Below are 19,189 nucleotides of genomic sequence, written 5' to 3' on the forward strand. Positions count from 1 at the left end.
AGCACAGTTTAATTAACTAGCTAATAAATACAACTGTCCTCATTTTACTGTCTGAAAAATGAGATCTGAGATGTTTAAATGTGTAGAAATCTGAAACAAGGAGCTTTGTCTGCAGACTAAAGATGTGGGTGTGTGTCGGTTTGTGTCACATTAACTGGAAGTCACATGACTCTGCAGAGACTCTCCTGTTTCCTCCTGCTCTGCCCTTATATGGTCACACATCAGCTGCGCCTCCTGCAGGAGAAACATCCCTCTCAACCCCCTCCTTCGTGCTTCAGCCTTTTAAAATGCCTTCTCTGCATCCGTTCACCCCCCTGACAAGTCAGCAGGACTGCCTCTTGTTTCGATTGCACAGGAAAGTTAAACTCTGCACGTCGTAAACTCTCTGCAACGTCTTATCAGAATCAGAGCAATTAAAGAGTCCGTAGAGTTTAACGGGCCTCTCTCCAGAGTCTTGCTGGGATCACACGTGGGGGCCTTTCTGAAACCACAGTGAATCTGGGACTGTCACACTGCTGCAGGGCTGAAAACAGTGCTGCATTCAAAGGCTGCACTGAATTCATCCTGCTACCAGCAAATGTGTGATTACATAAACCTAGTCTCATTACAGGAACCTTCCTGTAATGGGTGCTTGTACAACAGTTAGAACCAGGAATCTAAAATTTTACTGACCCATTCAATGCTACCTCACAAATCTGCACATTAGAAAAATAAAAGTATTTAAAAAGACTGGAAGCATGCCACGCTAGGATGTCATTTTGCAGGAAATATTCTGGCCTTTCCTGCGTCAACAACCATTTTTAGCTAATAAATTGTTTTGTTCAAAATGACCCTCATGTCTGAAATCAGTTGCAGTAGTTTGGGGCGGTGGTTCCAAAATGGTAAGTGGTCCAAACTTATACAGCACCTTTTTAAGATTTAAACCCCTGACCATACCAAACCCCCGAAGCCAAGCTACCCCAAACTTTACAGCAACACTTGCAACCCCAACTATCACCGTCTGAGCTATGCAAAAACTGCTAAAAAGCTAAATGAACAAACAGTTTCAGCTCATTTTATATCGCCTATGACTACTTCTTTTAGCTTTTGTAAAAAATGTGCTTCTTGGTTTCTGAAGATCATCTGAAAACCCCCAGCTTGGTGTTTCATGACACATAATAGGATACAGACCCTGTTATTTCAGGAAACCACTGAAATAAATGGGATAAACTGTGTAAAGACTTAATCTGATGTAGATTAGACCTGATTTGTGACAGATTAATATGGCTTTAATTAAAATGTATGTGTAGAAGAATAAATAGAGAGAAAAATATCTCTGCTTTGAAATGTTTTTTGCTTCATCCAGGAGCGTCTGGGCCAAGTGACCTTTGAGGAGCGTGCACAGAAAGGTCATAATAATAAAGTCAGGTGTTGTCTGCGTCATACAAAAATCTGCAGGTAGTTAAAACAAAGACAGTGATGTCATTTGTAAAGAACAGGGGGCAAGGACTGAGCTCTGGGGAACCCCTGCAGTCAGGCGTTAATGGACGCAGGTCTGTGTTCGTACCATGACATACAGAAAACATCGTGAAGGGAGGCGGCGCGCTGACATCACTTTCCTCCCACCTCTGCAGAGGCGGAGCTGCTGGCTGCGTTCAACAGGTTTCACTTCCTGCTGCGGTTGACGGGGCGGCAGGCGAGGAGGTCTCAGAGGAGGTGAGTGACGTGTGTGGAGGTTCCCCTCTGTGGTCCGACTGGTCCTGGATCAGGTTTTCCTTCTTAATAAACACTTAACGCATCTGTCTGAGATAAGAATCGCTTTCATGATGAAGCTGTGCTTTCTGATGGAATCTGCTCTTTTAAAGCACCATCTTATCATCGATCTGTTGTTGATTTCACATCGTTTCATTTAAAGATGAATAATTTCTTGTTTAAATATTGAAGAACGATGGCTTTAAGATTATAGTTTTATAAATTCATTTTCCTGCAATATTTGTTGTTGTTTATAAGCAGCTTTTAAAGTCAACGACATGCAGCGAGCTGGGTTTAAAACAAAGTGAGAGCTGCATGAAAATGTTTTTATTGTTGTTTATAAAAATAAAATCCAAACATTTATTTTCTCATACTTTGATAAGTTGCTACGAAAGCTGTATGTTTTATGCTCTTTTTAGGATGCAGATGGCAAAAGAACACACATAAATGTAAATACTTTTTCTGTTAATGAACATTTTATAGTTAAATAATCATTATAGTGTCTAACTTGATGTTATTTTGACGTATGAGTGTTCTTCATCCTATAAAATGCATGTCTATTACTTTAAAAAAAATAAAACAGAGGTTATATTTACTCGTCAGTCTTGACGAGAAAGGGTTGTGTCGTCAGCATACGAGCACTTCAGATGTGCTGAGCTCTGCATTTCTTCTCTTTAACACAAGGTGTCACTGTTAAGAATAATTACCGCGACGCAGCAGAAACGGGGGCTGTGGGGTGGAGGTGATGGTTAGCACCACCACTCTGCAGCAGCAGGCCTTGGGTTTAAAACCCAGCCAGTGTTTGTTTTTTGTTTGCATGTTCTCTCCGTGCATGTGCAGGTTTTTTATTTAGCAAAGACACACGCTAAGTTAATTGGTGACTCTGTGATGGACCCGTGACCTGTCCAGGGTTCTTCTTGCTTCTGGATTCAGGCAGCGGCCACCGTAACCCTAAGCAGGCACAGAAAAGCAGATTCATGGAGTTTGTTTAGTCTTACGAATGAACCCATTAGCAGACTCTGCCCTGCTTTTTTTCCCCTGTATTTAGTGTGCCACCCACACAGGGTGCAAAAAGTTTCCTAAATAGAGATTTGTACAACACAAAACCCTGTTCATACATCAAGCACTCAGGTTGTTTTATTTATTTTTTTCTGTTTTATGCATGCATCACCAAGAACAGCAAGCATAAACTTTGCAGAAAAGATTAGTTAGATTCGATTTGACCTTCTTGTTTTTGTTGATGAGCTTCTTGCTGACATGAAAACAGACACTGGTGTCCAGACAGCCGAGCGTTCAAGCGATTACAGCCGATGGAGTAAATACTGCTTGTGCTTTTGGTTTTGATACTGAAACCCCTTGCCTGCCCCAAGGGTCATGTGACATTTCTTGGTTGTGCATCTTGCCTTGTTGGCCCACAGATATCCTGAACTTTGAAAAGTACTCCATGTGCTCGGCTAAAAACAGAAATCCTAAGAATACACGGATGCCTGCAAGGCCACATGACCACATCCACCAGTCATATTAATGGTACTCCCAACTCATTAACCTGCAGCTCTCAGCTTTTTCCTGGAAAGCGTTTCCTCCGCCTGCTCCAGTCGCCCCCACACACAAACCAGTACACATTAACAGACACATGGCGGTGGAAAGTGTGTGCATTTTCTGAGAGCTGTGTCAGCTGGGAGCTGTTCATGCCGAGGCCTCAGTTACTGTTTATCTCCAAAGATAAACTTCTGTGCAGACACACTATTAGACAGACATGCTGAAACATGAACATTCAGTTCCTGCAGGCTGCACTTCAGTTTCCTATAACTGCAGAGGGGAGACAAAGAAAAAGGAAGCTGGTCATTGTTAGAAAAGGTGGACATTTAATTTAAGTTCTGCAGTTTTTATTTCTCTGAAAACCTTTTTCCAAATCAGAGAAAACTGTTTTTGCCCTGCGTCTGACTCTGCAGCCATGTTTCCATGCACTCCTGTACTCTGAATTGGTCATTTTTCTTCTTAATTTTATTTTTTTTACACCAATGTCAGAGCAGCAATAATCAAATTAAGCTTTGTGGAACATGGAGTGCACACAGGCAGACTGCAGGGGAGAAACCTATGCAATAATCTGAGGGATGTGGAAGTAATTAGGTGATTAGATGAGTATTGTATTGGCGTAAAGGGACATAATGTGTGACTCATTACACGTACTTTGTACTGTAACATGCACAGTAAATGAGAATAAGAATGGAATATTCTTTATGCAGTCCATGTAAAGGCACACATTCAGAACATTGTTTTGTTTAGAATAATAATCAGGGTATTATTCTGAATTTAATTCAGTTATCATCAGCAAAGAGCTGTTTAATAAAAGATTACATGCAAATGAAGGGATTTGACTTCTTCAGTGGAGTGGCATGTGGTGCGTACAGATGTCACAGAGACCAGATGTTGGAACAACACATGACACCCAAGATGGAGGATTGCTGAACTGAGCACCAAACATCACAGAATTAGGACATTGGTGGTGGAGTCTCTACATCCTGTATCATCTCATAGGCTGCGTCATTAGGGTGCAGGGAAACATTAGAGACAAGGCTGGAAACTGGAAGCTGAAGCCATGAAGGACGAGCGCTAATCATTGGAGGGCTATCACCAGGAAATGGAGTTTGACCTAAAGATTCACGCAGGAGGAAGCTGCAGGTGTCTGAAGTCCCAAATTTCATGATGACATCCCAGCAATTCAGTCAACCTGCAGGTTAATATCAGGTGCGGAGAAATTGTTTCAACCGGCTGTGTCTGTCCTACAGAACGGATCGATACTGGACTCAGTATTCAGAGACGAAGCTTCAACCTGCAGCACGACTCCTGAAACACCTCCTCCTCCTCCTCCTCTTCCTCCTCCCCGCTCGGTCATGTTCTCTCTCCGCTCCGTGTAGGTGAGCAGTAACAATCCTCATCGAAGCTTCTAGCAGCCTTCCTGCCATTCATCTGTGATTTAATTAAGTGTGTGTGTGCTTACAGGTGTGAGTTCTCATCCCACACACCTCCTTGATATTTCCCTCTCCTCTTCAACCCTCCATTCATCTCATTTCCCTCATTCCTTGTTCTTAACGCCACACCAGGGCTTTTAAGTCATTATGATCAGCTGAGTGCTCGTGTGCGACACAAAAAAAAACACCTTATTTGGTCAACGAGGGGCGGAAACACTGGGACACTAATGGATATTTGAGTTACCATGGCGACAAGTTTCACACTTGTAAACAACATTCACACCTCGAAGATAGTAATCGTAGTGAGAACTGAGATGCATCGAACGTTTCATAACAATCTGACTGCACAGCCTTCCCTGAATGAGTTATTTTCCCAGTGTGTGTGTGTGTGTGTGCGCGCGAGTGTGTGTGTGTGTGTGTTAGCGGTGATCCAGGTTGATAGTTAAACTAGACTCCTGTGAAACCTCGTGCGCTGCTTTTAAAGGGAAACCGTTTTAGCAGAATCCCGCAGTTTTCGGCCCATTAATTAAATTTCTGGATTCTTGAAACTCGCCTCACGTCAGAGCCGATCACACGCCGGAGACGAAGAGCAGAAGTAGAAGCAGCAGGAGAGTCCTGCGTGGACTGTGGATCTTCTCCCCGTGCACGTCAGGTTAACTGAGGAATAAAGTGTCACCAGGTGAGAGAGGTTGTCTCCTTCTTCTCTGCGTGGTCCTGTGGTGGACTGGAGACCTGTACAGGGTGTACCCCATCATACCCAGGGAGCGCCGGAGACAGGGACCAGACCCTGCATGGAGAAGCAGGTGAAGAATCTGCTGCATGAAACAGTTTTCACTTAAATTAACTGAAAGTATTTATTCAACTACAGGCTACTGTTCATAATAAACAAATAAATTCAGCAATAAAGTGCAACCTAAAATTCATAACGATGCTTTTAAATCTGGCACCCCTGCAGGCCTCAGAACAGCGAGACCTGATGCCTGATCGCCCACCTTCCCTGGCAGCTGCAGATCAAGAAACTGCTCATGAATTCCTGATTCAAATGTTTCTGTTCTGTTTAAACAGGCACTAAAAAAAATAACTGAGCTGCAGCTCAACAACATCCAGTTTCTGCAAATGAAGCATGTGATACCTGACTTTTTCTTTTCTTTTTCTTTTTGTATTTATTATTGATGATGCGACTCTGAGGAGCCGTTATAGAGGCTTAATGCTTCTCCTGCAGACAAAAGCTGCTTCAGTATTTATTCAAGTATTTATTCTGTTGTAGATTAGCTGCTGTGTTTGGTCCAAGCTTCAGCTGTCAGACAGATGGCCTCACATCTGACTCCAGAATCAGCCCAAACCATCAGCCCTCCACCACCGTGCTGACAGCTGGGAGGAGCTGTTTGCTGCAGTGCATTCTGGGTAAACATCTGTCCTCTGGTCTGGTTCGGGTCCAGAAGTCTTGTGGTTCCCTCAAGTTGAGCTGTCATGTTGTTTTTAGAGAGAAAAGGCTTTAACCTTTGACCTTTGACCTGCTGAGGCCTGTAGTCTGGATGGAGCTCATTGACCTTCAGGGTGTTAATAATCTTCTTCTCCGTAGAACAATGAACTCTAGATGGTTTGAAAATGACCTTTGACCCTTCCCAGATTGATGGGCTTCTCTGAGGTCATTGCTGATGTCTTTCCGCCTTGGCGTTGTGTTAACCTGTAGCTCCAGATCATCAGCAGCTCCTGATCCTGAACCTCTGAGAGGATTTATCTTCTTTTTAGCTCGGTTTTGTTAATGTCGTGTTTTCTTATCACTGTTTGTTCTGTTAATCTCCAGGTGTTTACAACAACATCTGTAATTAACTTTTCCGGGCTGAAAAAGAATCCATGCCTCCTGGCGGAGTCGAACCCGTGTGACTGCATGCCTCCAGCTCCATGTGATGAAGCTGATTTACGGTTTTTGCTGCAGCAGAATTAGAAATAATCCTCCATCATTGTGAGCTGCTCCCACTTTCCCAGCAGTAAAGCGTCACTCTGATCTTCACACAACAAGCACTAAAACTGCTGCAGAAACCGAACACGGCTCTGTGTGTGTGGGAGCCGGCAGGGCGCCCAGTATCACATGACCGGACCGGTGGGGAGTGTGAGAAAGAAGGAAGAGCGGGCGAGAGACACCGACAGAGGCAGTGGGAAACAGAGGGGAGAGAGAGAGGCCTGGGAACAGACAGCAGGAGTGTCCCTCAGTCATAAATATCCCACAGCTGACTTCACAGAACGAAGCTTTATTTCTGCAAACCTCCTGCAGCCAGACGAGAGAGAAGAAATGACCTTTAATCGAGTCAAATCTGTCAGAAGTGTGCACCATCAGAACGAACCTGCTCCGTTGGCTGTGAAATAAAAGCTTCATCCCGGCAATTCCCAGCACCTGCGCCGGAGCCCCCCACCTGATAAATGAGGGGGTCAGAGGTCACGAGAGGAAAAAAGAAAAGTTCTGATCCAATAACTCGGTTTGGAAAATAAAACCAAATGTCTGAAGATCTCCCTCTTTTGTGTCAGTCAAATTTATTTTACTCCTCACAGAACAAAACTTATCTTTTAACCAACTTGTTTATTTTTTTTAAAAAGTTCAAAAGTAATATTTCTTAAAGGAAGCTGCTGCCTCAAAGCGTTCAGCGTGTGTGTTTGGGATGACTCTCAGCTACTACCACACCACATCTTAGCTCAATATTTGTCAAATTGGCTGAGTTACTTCCTGAGAGATTCATTCAAATCCACCCCGTAGTTCTTGAGATATTTTGCTGACAGACAAACAAACAAAGTGGCGTGGGCGACTATGTCACCCTGTGTTGCAAAATAATATTTAATTGTAATTTAAATCAGTTGTTTTGACCGTTTTTCTGGCTTCATACGATGTTACACTAATGTAGAAATAAAGACTTTTTTCTGCAGAGACACGGATAATAAGCTACGTATCTAAATCTGACTTGAATTTTTAACTGAAGCTGATTTTAATAAGAAAATAAAGTTTGTTTGTCTGCAGCAGACAGGTAGAATAAAGTCCTTCAGAGAGTAAACAACAAAGTGTGTGTGTTTTCTGACACCATCAGCTGACCGTGACGTCATGTGATCCCCATCCTCTCCCCCCTCCTCCGATTGGTCGGCTGAGCCCGGCTCAGTTTGACTCGTCCAATCACGGTGAAGGAGAGAGGAGGGCGACGTCACCTCCAGCTGCTGAGTCACGATCACATGAGGTCACCTCCTCCCCTCAGAGGAAATCTCTTCCCGTAAACAGGTCAGCAGACTGTTGGGATCCAGTTCATCTCAGCTGATGTCACGCTTTGCTTTAAGAAGTGACCTCATCCTGCAAAAAAAAAAAAAAAAAACAACAACACAAAAATAAGCCCAGAGAAAAAAAAGGCAAAGTGGAAATTCCTGCATGCTTGTTTATCATCATAAGAGGCAGCAAACAAACTGTGTGTTAACTAAACTTTCTCTAATAACTTAGGAATAAACAAATTAACACGTGTTGATGCACACTAAATGCATGAATATGTAAATATTTGAACTAAAAGTGTCTAAAGAGATGCGGTTCATTAATTCAAGAGGAAAATCCCGTTCTGCCTTCGTTCACAGAAATGAAACAAACCAACATTCATGCAGGCCTCTGTGCAGGCAGAACCAGACTGAGGATTTAAAAAAAACAACATACTTTAAAGTTTCTTGTCAGTTTAACAAGATTGTTTTTTTTCCATTTTGAAACGAAAACAAAAATAGCCGAGGTATTTTACAACCAAGCATGTTGCAACAAACAGAAAAAACCCTGAAGGTGTTTCTGCTGGGAAGTTGGGTTTTTTTTCACTTGAATGTGTCGCCCTTTGATTGCTTAAATAAAATCAGTTACGATGACTCCTCTGGAAGCAGAACTTTGGCCTCCTGTGTTTCAGTTCAGTTTCCAGATGTAATTTTCTGAACGTGAAGCTGAGCTAAAAAGTGCTTCAGAAGCAGATAAACCAACACTTCTCTTCCCTTCAGCTGCTCTGTTTGGAGGGATCTCTATCCATCCCAGCACCGACCCTCTGCACATCATGGATGGGAATCTTTGGGAATCTTTACGAATCTTTAGGAATCTTTAGGCTCCTGCCAGTGAGTGTTCATGCACCACATGTTAGAGCCATCTGCAAACACGGACTGAGGGTCCTTCACAATAAAAGCTGTCATTTGTTTTGCCTTTTCCGAGGGAGACGGAAAAACTGACGTTGCTCCTGTGTTAGCAGCGGTGGAAACATGAACACAACTTGCACAAACGTCAGGGTGAGCCTCGCTCTCTCCTTTGTGTCTCACTAAGAGTTCTGCCATATCGTTCCCCAATGCGACCTCGTTACCATCGAAGGATCGTTTTTGACCTCAGGATTGTTTGTGTCCTCGTTGTTCAAGTCCAACAAGCTGAGGTGATACTGAGAGATGCTAAAGCGTGAACAAGGTAAAAAACAAGGTAAAAGGAGACTAAAACCAGAAGTTTACCTGAACTGAACACAGATCAGAAGTAAAACAAATTAAACTCAAAGGTCAAAGGTCAGGTTGCTGATAAATCCGCAGTGTGATGGACTTATTTGACTATCAGCATGCAAATAAAAGGGAATCCTGGTTGGGAGAAAACCCCAAAATAAATATTCAAGCAAATGAACGCGTGGACGGACAGCTAAACAAATCAGCAGCGAGGGGGGAGGGGGTGTTCATGTGGGAAAACAATGTGGATCAGTGTGTTTCAACGGGGTGGATGGAACAAGCGTGGGTGTGGGTGTGGGTGTGTGGAGGGTGATTCCATGTTAAAACAATAGCAGCTTTTACTCGACGCAGAAGTCATTTGACTCGACCGATAAAGTCGGTGTTGAGTCAGACGGACTGGAGTAAAAAAATAAAAATAAACAGACAGAAACGGAAAAACAAGAATTCCCTGTCGGGGTGGAGGGAGGGAAACAGTGAGGAGATCCCGATGGAAAGGAGATTCAGGGTCTTTCCTACTAAAATCCACCCCCAAGCTCAGCTTTCAGACAGTAAACATCTGGCCCGTTTGGTACCGAGGGTGTGGTTCTGACTCACACATTCAAATCCACAAATAAGGAAAATCTCCGTCTGTTTGTGCAACCCGGTTACATACAAGTGATTCTTTTTCTTTCAGACCACTTTCATGTCTCTTCAGTTTCCCGCGCCACACTGATGGTCGGGGCATCCTGAAGAGGAGGAGCCGATTCCGCAAACGTTCCCAAAATCTGATTTATCATCAATTAAAACTGGGCAAAGTGGATTTTCTGCACGAATGCAGCTTGGATGCTGGCTGAGTTTGTTAAAGAAGGAATTGTTAACTACATTATTAGTTAAAAGCATTAGCTAAAACCTACAGTGAGGAAAGTTGTAGTTTATAGCTAAATGTGGGAATACTACAGCCAAAAGCTAAAATTAGCAAGACAGTAGCTAAAAGTAGCATAAATATGCAAAAAATAGAGCAAAGTAACTGAAGCAGATTTTAGGGAATGTTTGTGAAAGAACTGAAGAAATCTCAGTTTGTTTCTGTGGGGAAAACTTCTGTAAATCAAGTTAAATTTAAAAAGTACAAAAGTTACAAACACTAAACGTCACAGCAAACTACCCCAGATCGAGCAGAACGTTATGATATATATAAATGTTCAAAGGACGCAGAAGTAGTTTGACTGGAAGAAACTATAAACAGAATGCTGAATCAGCGTTCATGCAATAAGAAACATCATATGCTAACAGCATGTGGCTAACTACACCATCTGTTTCCTTTAATTTCCTGTTTTTTGTTTTTTTTTTGCTGCAGAAAACATCAAAATATAAAGATAAAGATTGCAGCTTCCAGGAAGCAAACTGAGCTCCAGGTGACATAAAAACAAAACGTTCCCAGCATTTATATTTAAAATGTTGATTGTTTTCTTTTAAAGGTTGTGTGTTCCTAAAAAGGTTGTGTTTTCTTGTACTGCTGTCAAATTTCTGCCTTTTCTTTATTTCGAAACTTAAATCAGAAGCTTTCCGTGACTGTGAACGCAGGTTTTCCCCTCCTGAATGTTCAATATTAAAAAAAAAAACTTGATTTCCTGTTTCTGTGAAAGTCAGCTGTCAAGCACACACACACACACACCCAGCTGACTCTACAGTGTGTTTTCCTCACATGGCTGTCATGTTGGAGACCTTATAATTGTCCCTCTGCTCTTCGCGGGGAACTGAAGCCACCACATTATCTCCGAGGCTGGTCCGTTCTGTTTGTGGTTCTGGTTCTTTTAAACGTCTTTGAAGCCAGACTCGTAAATCTGAAAACTGTGAAAGAGGCAGCGTTTGTTCACATTGTGGTTATCCTAACCACGGAGACAGAGAGACAGAGACACGCTGGAACGGCCAACCACTCGTGCCGCCATCTTTGTAGGTGCTACGTGGAGCCCTCAGTTGCAGCAGATCATAAATATCTGAGAAGCCTGATGATTGGTTATTGTTGCAGTCAGATGGTGGCCATGAATCTCTAGAATGGTCCCCATTTCAGTGATCTTAACGGTTTACTTCTCCAATAAGGTGGCAGCATTTTAAAAAATGATTACATTTAGCCTTTTCATGGCTGTAATGCTCTTAAAAAAATATTTTATAGTTACATTAGAAGGAGCAGGAAAATGACAAAGACTATGGACCTATTTTTGCAGAAACTATTTGTAGCTAAAGGCTAAATATCTGTAGCAACCGATGGCACAGACACTCACCAGATCCACTGGAATGGCTGAATGCTAGCACAGGAAGTTAATAACTACCTGGTTTATCTTGATTAATCAATTAGACATTAGCAAGGATGAGCTAGCTATTAGCATGATGCTAAACAGTCGTTTCAGCTTTACTTTATTGTTGCTTAATAAGAAACCTGTTGCAGCATTTCTTGTTTCCACACACACACAGCTGGATGAAAAAAACCTGGCAGCTGCTTTGCAGGAAGTAACTGCCCTCCTACCTGGAACTGCTCAGGCGTGGTTTTGTTCTTGGAAGGCTGACGGTCCAAGGTTTTGGTTTGAGAGACTTTGTCCATTTATGGGGAAGTTAAAAGGAAGAAGCTGCAGATCTTTTGTCAGCTTCCCCACATCTGCACACACACTCCGCACAGAGGGAGTGTGTTGTCATTCATCATCTGAAAGAGTAAATAATGCCCCGGTTATGCAACACCAACCTGCAGCGGCGCCAGAGTTTACAGGAACACTCAGTTTATCCTTTCACACCCTTTATTTACATACAGAACTCCGGCTGTCTTGTTGAAGGGATTTTGCTCAAATGCATCTCGAGATTTTTATTAGGATTGAAAGTAAGAAATGCAAACTTGATGCTTCAAGCTTTGTCTGCATTAGAAGACAACTCATTAACCTTTTTATTTGGAAAATCTGCTCCGACAGCAACCTGTCAATCAATCATGGTGCAGCAAACTGAGGAGGAGCTTCATTTCCTGCTTCAAACTTTCATCTGTTTAGTTTTTTATAATCAGCTTTACCTTTAAACATAATTCAGTTATATTAATGTGATATTGTAAGGTTTCCATTCTTTCTCCCAACGTTTAAGATGTTCTGATGATGAGGACACAGACTGATGAAGGTGTTATTTTGTCCCTGTCTTCAGTTGTTCCACAGCGCTGGGTCCGAACAAACCAGGACTGCAGGTGGGCCCGCCCCGACAACCCCTTTAAGCCAAGAGGACTTCTGTTTTTTTACTTTTTGCACACAAATGATGACACCACAGAAAAATGAACATATCATCTCTTTAATTTGAAGCCCAAAGCAGAACAGACTGTCCTGGAGTTTCCTACAGTCACCAGACCTCAGCCCTGCTGAACATTTAAACCTTCGTGGAGAGACAAACGATCTGTCCTTTCCTTATCTCAGCCAGCCGTGAAAAATGTGCCCACACATCTCTAATTCTACAAGCGCAAACCGAAACTTTCTGCAAACTGCATGAAACTGAGTAGTACTCTATCTACAGCGAAAGAGGGAAAATGCTGACCCCTCTTTCCCATTTGGTTTTCCTAGAAATCCCTCAACTGAGCCCCAAAGTACAAACCAAAGCACACAAACACACGCTCTGCCCTCGAAGCCTCACGGTGAGCTGAAAGCCTGGGCTTCATGTGCAGTCTGTGTGCACGCTTCTAGGAACCGAAACTCCAGATCATCCCGCTCCGGTCTGTCGTCCCGCTGGAATCATGACAGCAGCCTCATTATGAGTCCGATTACAGGACAGAACAACCAGTAGTAGTAGTAAAAGAAGTGAATTTTTTAAAACAAGAACTCCTTGACATTTGTTCTTCTGATCCTTATCTCCCAGCACATTCCACAGATGCTGGATCGAACTGAGATATGAGGACTTCGGAGGACACTTAAAGAGCAGAACGTTTCTTTATTCACTATCTGTCACAAAGTTTGGGTCAAAATATGATAAAAGCAGGAACTCTAGGAATGCAAAGATTAGCCAGTTTGTAACCCGTTTCGGATCAGCAGAGGGATACTGAGATCTGTTTGTGTTGGCCGCAGACCAGAGGTGCACGACTCGAACGCACGCACACAACAACCATTGCTTACTTCACATGTTCAATTCCATTGCTTTCTGTGGTGGAAAAGCTATAAATAGGTCTGTTCAGACATCCGAGGATCACGGTGAGCTCTGAAGTTTCACAAGTTTGTGCTAAATTTGGTTCTCTGTGACGGGGAGGGCGGTCATCGGGGGAAGGAGAGGCAGTGCTAATGACTGGAACAGGAGTGAAACGTGCAGCCTGAGCCGGTCCAAAATCAGCAAAGAAAAGATTTGTTGGATGTTCTGAGCGTGTTGCCCAATCGACAGGTTTCCAAATAAAAGTAAACATAAAGAAAATTCAAAACATCAGCGATGACTCACAGAAACCTAAGCTTAAAGGTTCATCTTCTCTGCTGATGGCACTCTGACAGCCAGCAGCCAGATGTGTCACAGCTGTTTGTTTTCAGATAGCCTCTCTGATTTACCCAGCAGCCTCCTGTGTTGGGGACGCAGTTGCCAGGCGACGGGACTCCCTCCACCTCCAGCTGCTCCCAGTTGCCATGAGTTTGTTTTAGGACGGAAGCACCTCGGCGCGAGCGGCGTTCCGGCTGACCGGCAAGGCGGGCTCTGCGAGGATAAAGGCATCTCTGTGGGGGCGTTGCTAGGCTGAACGGCCTCATTGAGCGCTGGAACAGCAGCCGACTGTTCTTGACAACAACATGACGGAGACGTCATGTGATCTGAGAACACGCATGTTATCCTCTGACTGAACACAGAGCTGTGTGTTCACCTAATGAGACTCATGGATCGGGAGTCACATGCGCCCGTGGCTCTGAAGACTCCGTCTTTGTTGGGATCTGTGATGTGGGACATTTTTTCTGACTTCTTGACTTCACTTTTGTCTGAAAGGTCACACGATCACACATCTACAAACCACAGGCCACAAACACACGAGGCGTTCATTATTTACTGAATCTATTTTAGATTCAAGGTGAACTTTAAGCTTCTTCTTCTTTGTGCCAGTCCTCATCCTGTGTGTCAACAAGTTCCCATTTGTTAAAACTTCACTTTAAGAATAAAATCAACTATTCAGAAGTGAAGGAAATTGTATTTTCTCTTCTTGAACACAAAGAATTCACAGAAGTAACCTGAGCATAGATGACTTAGGATGGGATAGATAACTTATAAGAAAAATAAACCATCCTTTAAGATGTTTTTATTGAAGTTTAGCACCTAAGATTCAACCAAACAGCTCAACATGTTTGTAATTTTAACTGCAAACAACAAAAATAAGTTTCTATAAATTGTTTTAAAAACATCTTGCTTAGCAGCAAGATCTGGTTTGATATTTATGCAACCAGAGACGAGTAAGAAACTTATTTTTTTGTTGTTTTTTTTATAAAACACTTAACATGTCATAAATCACGAGGCAGCTTTCATATTGAGGAGAAACTCAGAAGTTGTTGCAGCCTGAAACTAAAACTTTGATGTTTCTGCTGCGTTTTAAAAGCACTGAAGGTGAGTTTCAGGTACTGCCTGTCGCCCGTCAGGAAGTTAGCGTGAGCATCATCTGTTGAGTCATGCAGTCATTCTGCAAACTAAAATAACTCAGATCCTCCACCTGACTTCAGCGTTTCATGTGTTTCTGTCTGTTGACGAAGCAGGAGGGAAGTCATGTTTTCTGTAAGAAAGCTGCTCAGAAATGTCTGATTCATTTCAGGCACAAAAAAACAAAACGATTCACGTAAAAAACGGGTTGTTTTCAGCTTTTGTACATCTGCAGGAAGTTGGTGCTTTCGAGCCAGAACGGGACAATCGTCGGGTTAATTTCAGGGTGTGATGACCTGATAATAAACCGTGACACACGCGTGTCATCAGCAAGATGGGATTTCTGCAGAAAATGAGTCAGGGGTCAAAGGTCAGCTGCTGGGTCTTCAAAATAAGACGTGAAGCTGACATTATGTAATGCATGTGATTGGTTAGTCACGGCGGCACATGCAGCAGCCTCAATGCAGGCCTTTGTGTGAGTGTGTGTGTGTGTGTGTGTGCGAGCAGACAAAGAGCTGTCAGACATCAGCCCCTCCAGCTGTTTCAGACACTTAAAGTTTCTGATTCAGTTCAGAGAGTTTACTCTGGGCTAAAAATGGAAACAAACTGACCCAGGAGCTGCAAGAAGAACATAAAAACTACAGAATTGTCCTTTTGTCGCATGTTGTACAGCACTTTGTACTGCCCTGTTGCTGAAAAGTGCTATATAAATAAATTTGACTTTGACTTTAAATGCAAGACATAAAAAAAAAGAAAAAAGGAATACATAATTTGGCCAATTAGTTATAAATAAATAAACTAAATGAAATACTAAAATAAAGTTCCTCAAAACAGGAAATGTCAGGTTGGGATAATGTGTGGAAAAACATTCCTGTAAATTTTACATTCACTAAACAAAACTAACATTCTGTGAAGGAATGCCTATCGCCCATCGCATCTGACAGAGTTTTAAATAAAGTGTGTTGGGGACGACTCTCGGCTACTACCACACCAAATTTGAGCTTAGCATCCGTTAAACTGATCGTTTCTGTGCAGAGTAATTCAAATTCAAAACGTTCATTGCCCGACACAACAATCCTGTAAACGTGTGTCTAGAGTTGGAGCACAGACGAGGTTCTCACAGAGGGGTCACCTCTGACCTTGACCCTTGACCCCGTGACCTTGAAATCAATAGGGATCACCCCTAATCCATGAGGTGCCCAACTGTGCAGTCTGACATTCCTTCGTCACACGGTTGCAGAGTTAGAGGACAAACAATGTTTTCACCTGTGACCTTTGACCTTGTGTCCTTGAAATCAATAGGGATTGATTCCCTGACCAGTTTGAAATTGCTGTGTGACAGGGTTATCAATTTAGAGCTTGGACAAGACATTGTCCACAGAGGGCCGGCACCAAAATATGTCCTTTCCCTCAAACCTAAGCAGCAGATCTTTAATATTTTTGACTTTTTTTTCCCTCCATTATCAACATCGAACCTCGTCATGACTTCGAGCTGAGGCGTAAAACACTAAAAACGACGAAGGTCAGCAGGTTCTGAAACAGGAAACAGGAAGTTCTGCTGCAGACGCGTCACGTTAAACTGGCCCTAACGAGCTTTTTAATCCAATCACAGACTCTTTGTGGGGATTAACGAGTTTAGTTAGCGTCCCTCGGGGTGTGTGTTTTAATCCGCTCAGACAGCTGCTGCGTGAGTGTGTGGCTTCTTTTCAGTCATCCATCGTCTCTGCCGCTCAGACTTTTGTCCAAAGTCATGTTTCTTTACGGCTCATTAAAGATTGTTTGTGCTCAAAACAATTATTTTAAAAACTGCCTGAATGCCAAAAACAAAGTCGTTCCAAATAAAAAACAGCATTTGGTAGATAAACCCAAAGCAATAAAGACTAATATTTTAATTTGATTTATTTATCAGGATAAATCAGGTGTTTTTCCAGATAGTCCAGGTCAAGAAGGCATGAACACAAACTACAGATAATCCTGAAAAAAGTTTGAAATATTGCTGAAATCTAAAAAGTGCCAACATATGAGAGAAATATTATCATTTACAAGTTTATTCGTGCAGGCCCTGATGAACAGGATAAAACAGAAACAGAATTTAGGAGATCCCAGCGTATTTCTGTAAATAAATAGGCTATTTCAAAAAGTAAAGAAAAGTTTCCAAAGCCACAGCAACTCATCTCCGGAATGAGCTGAACGTTTTGATGCAGGAGAGTCTAAAAATAGCACAAAGTCTGCAGCTAAGTGACGTGTAAACTGCTGCTAATTAAAAAACGTCGATCACAGAAAAACAATTCTGATGACAGAAAAACAAACAGTCTGTTGCTAAGCGTGTCAAATGTTTCAACAATGGGGAGGCCCATTTCTGCTCGGTGCAATCTGTACTGAACCTCCTGAAAAACAAGTAAATTCTCCTGAATTTAAGGCGAACCCTCCCGGAGCCTCAGCTGCTGTTGATGTCTTTGGAAACTTTGGTTTCCCTTGAAGTGGAGCAGAAGCCGAAGGGATAACGTCACCCGGCTGCAGCCGAGGGTCTTTCCTTTGTTCTCCCAGGATTTATTTCAGCTCAGGAGCCTTAAAAGGACAGGCTGCTGGCTGAGAGGCCACTCTGCTTCTGGAAACGCGTGTTTGAGATAAAGAGGCCGTTTTACTGGAACTGTCTGAGAGCAGAGAAGGAAGTGGACTTGACGAAAGCAGCGGAGGAGCTCAGACATTTCAGGAATGTCAGGAATGTCAGGAACGACTCGATCCCCCTGAGTCATGGCAGAGACCAGAAAAAAAAAAAAAGAAAAAACACCTTCATTTTTTCGGAAAATCATCCTCACTTTCACATGTCTGAGCCTGAGTTTACACCACAAATAAAGCTTTGTCATGGCTGTAAATATTTGGAAAGATTCAGACGGGAAAAGTACGAGCAGGTGACCTATCTGAAATTAAAGTTTAAAAAAAAAGAAAAGAAACTTTGGCTTCAAACTGCACAGATAATTAACCCCAACATCCTTGTTGTGTCTGTGGTTAAAGGTGTGATTATCACCCACTGCAGACAGTCTGTGTGTCTGTTAGCGAAATAACAAGAACCGCTGGGCAGATTCCTTTATTTATTTATCCATAAGATGAGAACTTCTGGTGTCAACCTGATCCAACCTGATCACTTTTTGCATAAAGTTATTTAACAAGTTTGAACAAAACTCCAACAATTCTCATTATAAGATCATTTTAACCTTAAACTCTGGCATGAAAGGCGGCGGGCGATATGCATTCCTGCACTTAATGGTTTTTTTAAATTATTTATGTAAATGAATAGAGGAAAAAATGTGAGTTTAAAAATAACTGAGTTGTGCATTTGTGGCTTAACGAGAGGCAATTAGCAGGTGTTTATCTCAGATTATCTCATCTTTGCAGCCAGAATTGTCAAATTATTGTTTCAATAATGATTAAAACTCTTCTCCCATTTGTCTTTGAGGATCACACCTCCTTCAGTCTTTGAACCTAAACGTAAAGATCTACCTGACGGGACCTTGTCCTGACAAACACACCCAGGTATGGAAAGAACAGCAGCACGAGCTGGAACAGAACATCACCTTCAAACGAAGCCTGTGCACCTGACAAAAACAAATCATTACATAAAAAAGAAGCCCGAGTCTCCTCCCTGCCTGACATTTGCTCCACTTCTCCTCCCTCTTCTGCTGCTGCTGCCTCAACTGAAACACTAACCTGAGGACTGTTTGTCCCGGAAAACCCGCCGCCTGTCATCACTTAAGGAATCCGGTCCTGCGAGCTGATCCGAGAGCAGCCGGCAGGACGCCCGGCTGCAGATCATCCAGTCCCGCAGGAAGGAGCCAGACGCCGTCCCGGCCTCCTCCCTGACTGTGGACCGTTACCAGTTTTTCCACTGCATGCCAGACGCTTTTTCCTTCTGCGGCACGTTTATTTTTAAACCTTCTGTTGTAGTTTCACACACTTTACTCTGAGCTGCAGGAACAAGAGTTTAGAAGGTTCTAACACGCTTCAGTTCTTTCAGTTCGTCCAGCTTTACTGTCTCAGAATCTTCTGAAGGTATTTATAATTTAAGGCCTGCAGATAAACCAGCCAACCAGGCAGAGTTTTAAGGCTCTTATGCACCAAACTGAACTAAAGAAATAGCAGTTTGTTGCAATTTTTTTTTTTTTAAATCCAATTAATAGGACCTGAAAACAACATCCAAACTGCCGCCAACTTTAGACGGTTGAGGAAGTCGAAGCTCTTTGGTCAAACCTTGAAAGCATTGTGCACTTTGAGGACGACTCTCAGCTACTACCACACCAATTTTTAGCTCCCCGTTGGTAAAACTGACTGAGTTACAACCTTGTGATGCAACAGATGTGGCAGCCATCTTGGATGGGGTTGATGATGAATGTTTGGGGAAATCAAAGAGAGAAAACACAGACAAA

At 42.7% G+C, this 19,189-nt stretch overlaps 1 long non-coding RNA gene across 2 annotated transcripts; it reads right to left on the reverse strand.

Annotated features, from left to right (window-relative positions):
- Positions 1-1,787: 1,787 nt before the first annotated feature.
- Positions 1,788-18,653, reverse strand: LOC112451287. Of its 2 annotated transcripts, XR_003040082.2 has the most exons (5): positions 18,474-18,653; positions 11,680-11,853; positions 10,861-11,006; positions 7,049-8,034; positions 1,788-5,490 (listed from the first exon to the last, which is right to left on the reverse strand). It is a non-coding gene; the product is annotated as an uncharacterized LOC112451287 (long non-coding RNA). The 2 variants fall into 2 exon arrangements; XR_005234458.1 differs by lacking the exon at positions 1,788-5,490 and having other exon boundaries at positions 6,098-8,034; positions 18,474-18,642.
- Between the last annotated feature and the right edge of the window lie 536 nt (positions 18,654-19,189).

Source organism: Kryptolebias marmoratus, linkage group LG18 (assembly GCF_001649575.2).
Source record: "Kryptolebias marmoratus isolate JLee-2015 linkage group LG18, ASM164957v2, whole genome shotgun sequence".
In the NCBI taxonomy this organism is placed as follows: domain Eukaryota; kingdom Metazoa; phylum Chordata; class Actinopteri; order Cyprinodontiformes; family Rivulidae; genus Kryptolebias; species Kryptolebias marmoratus.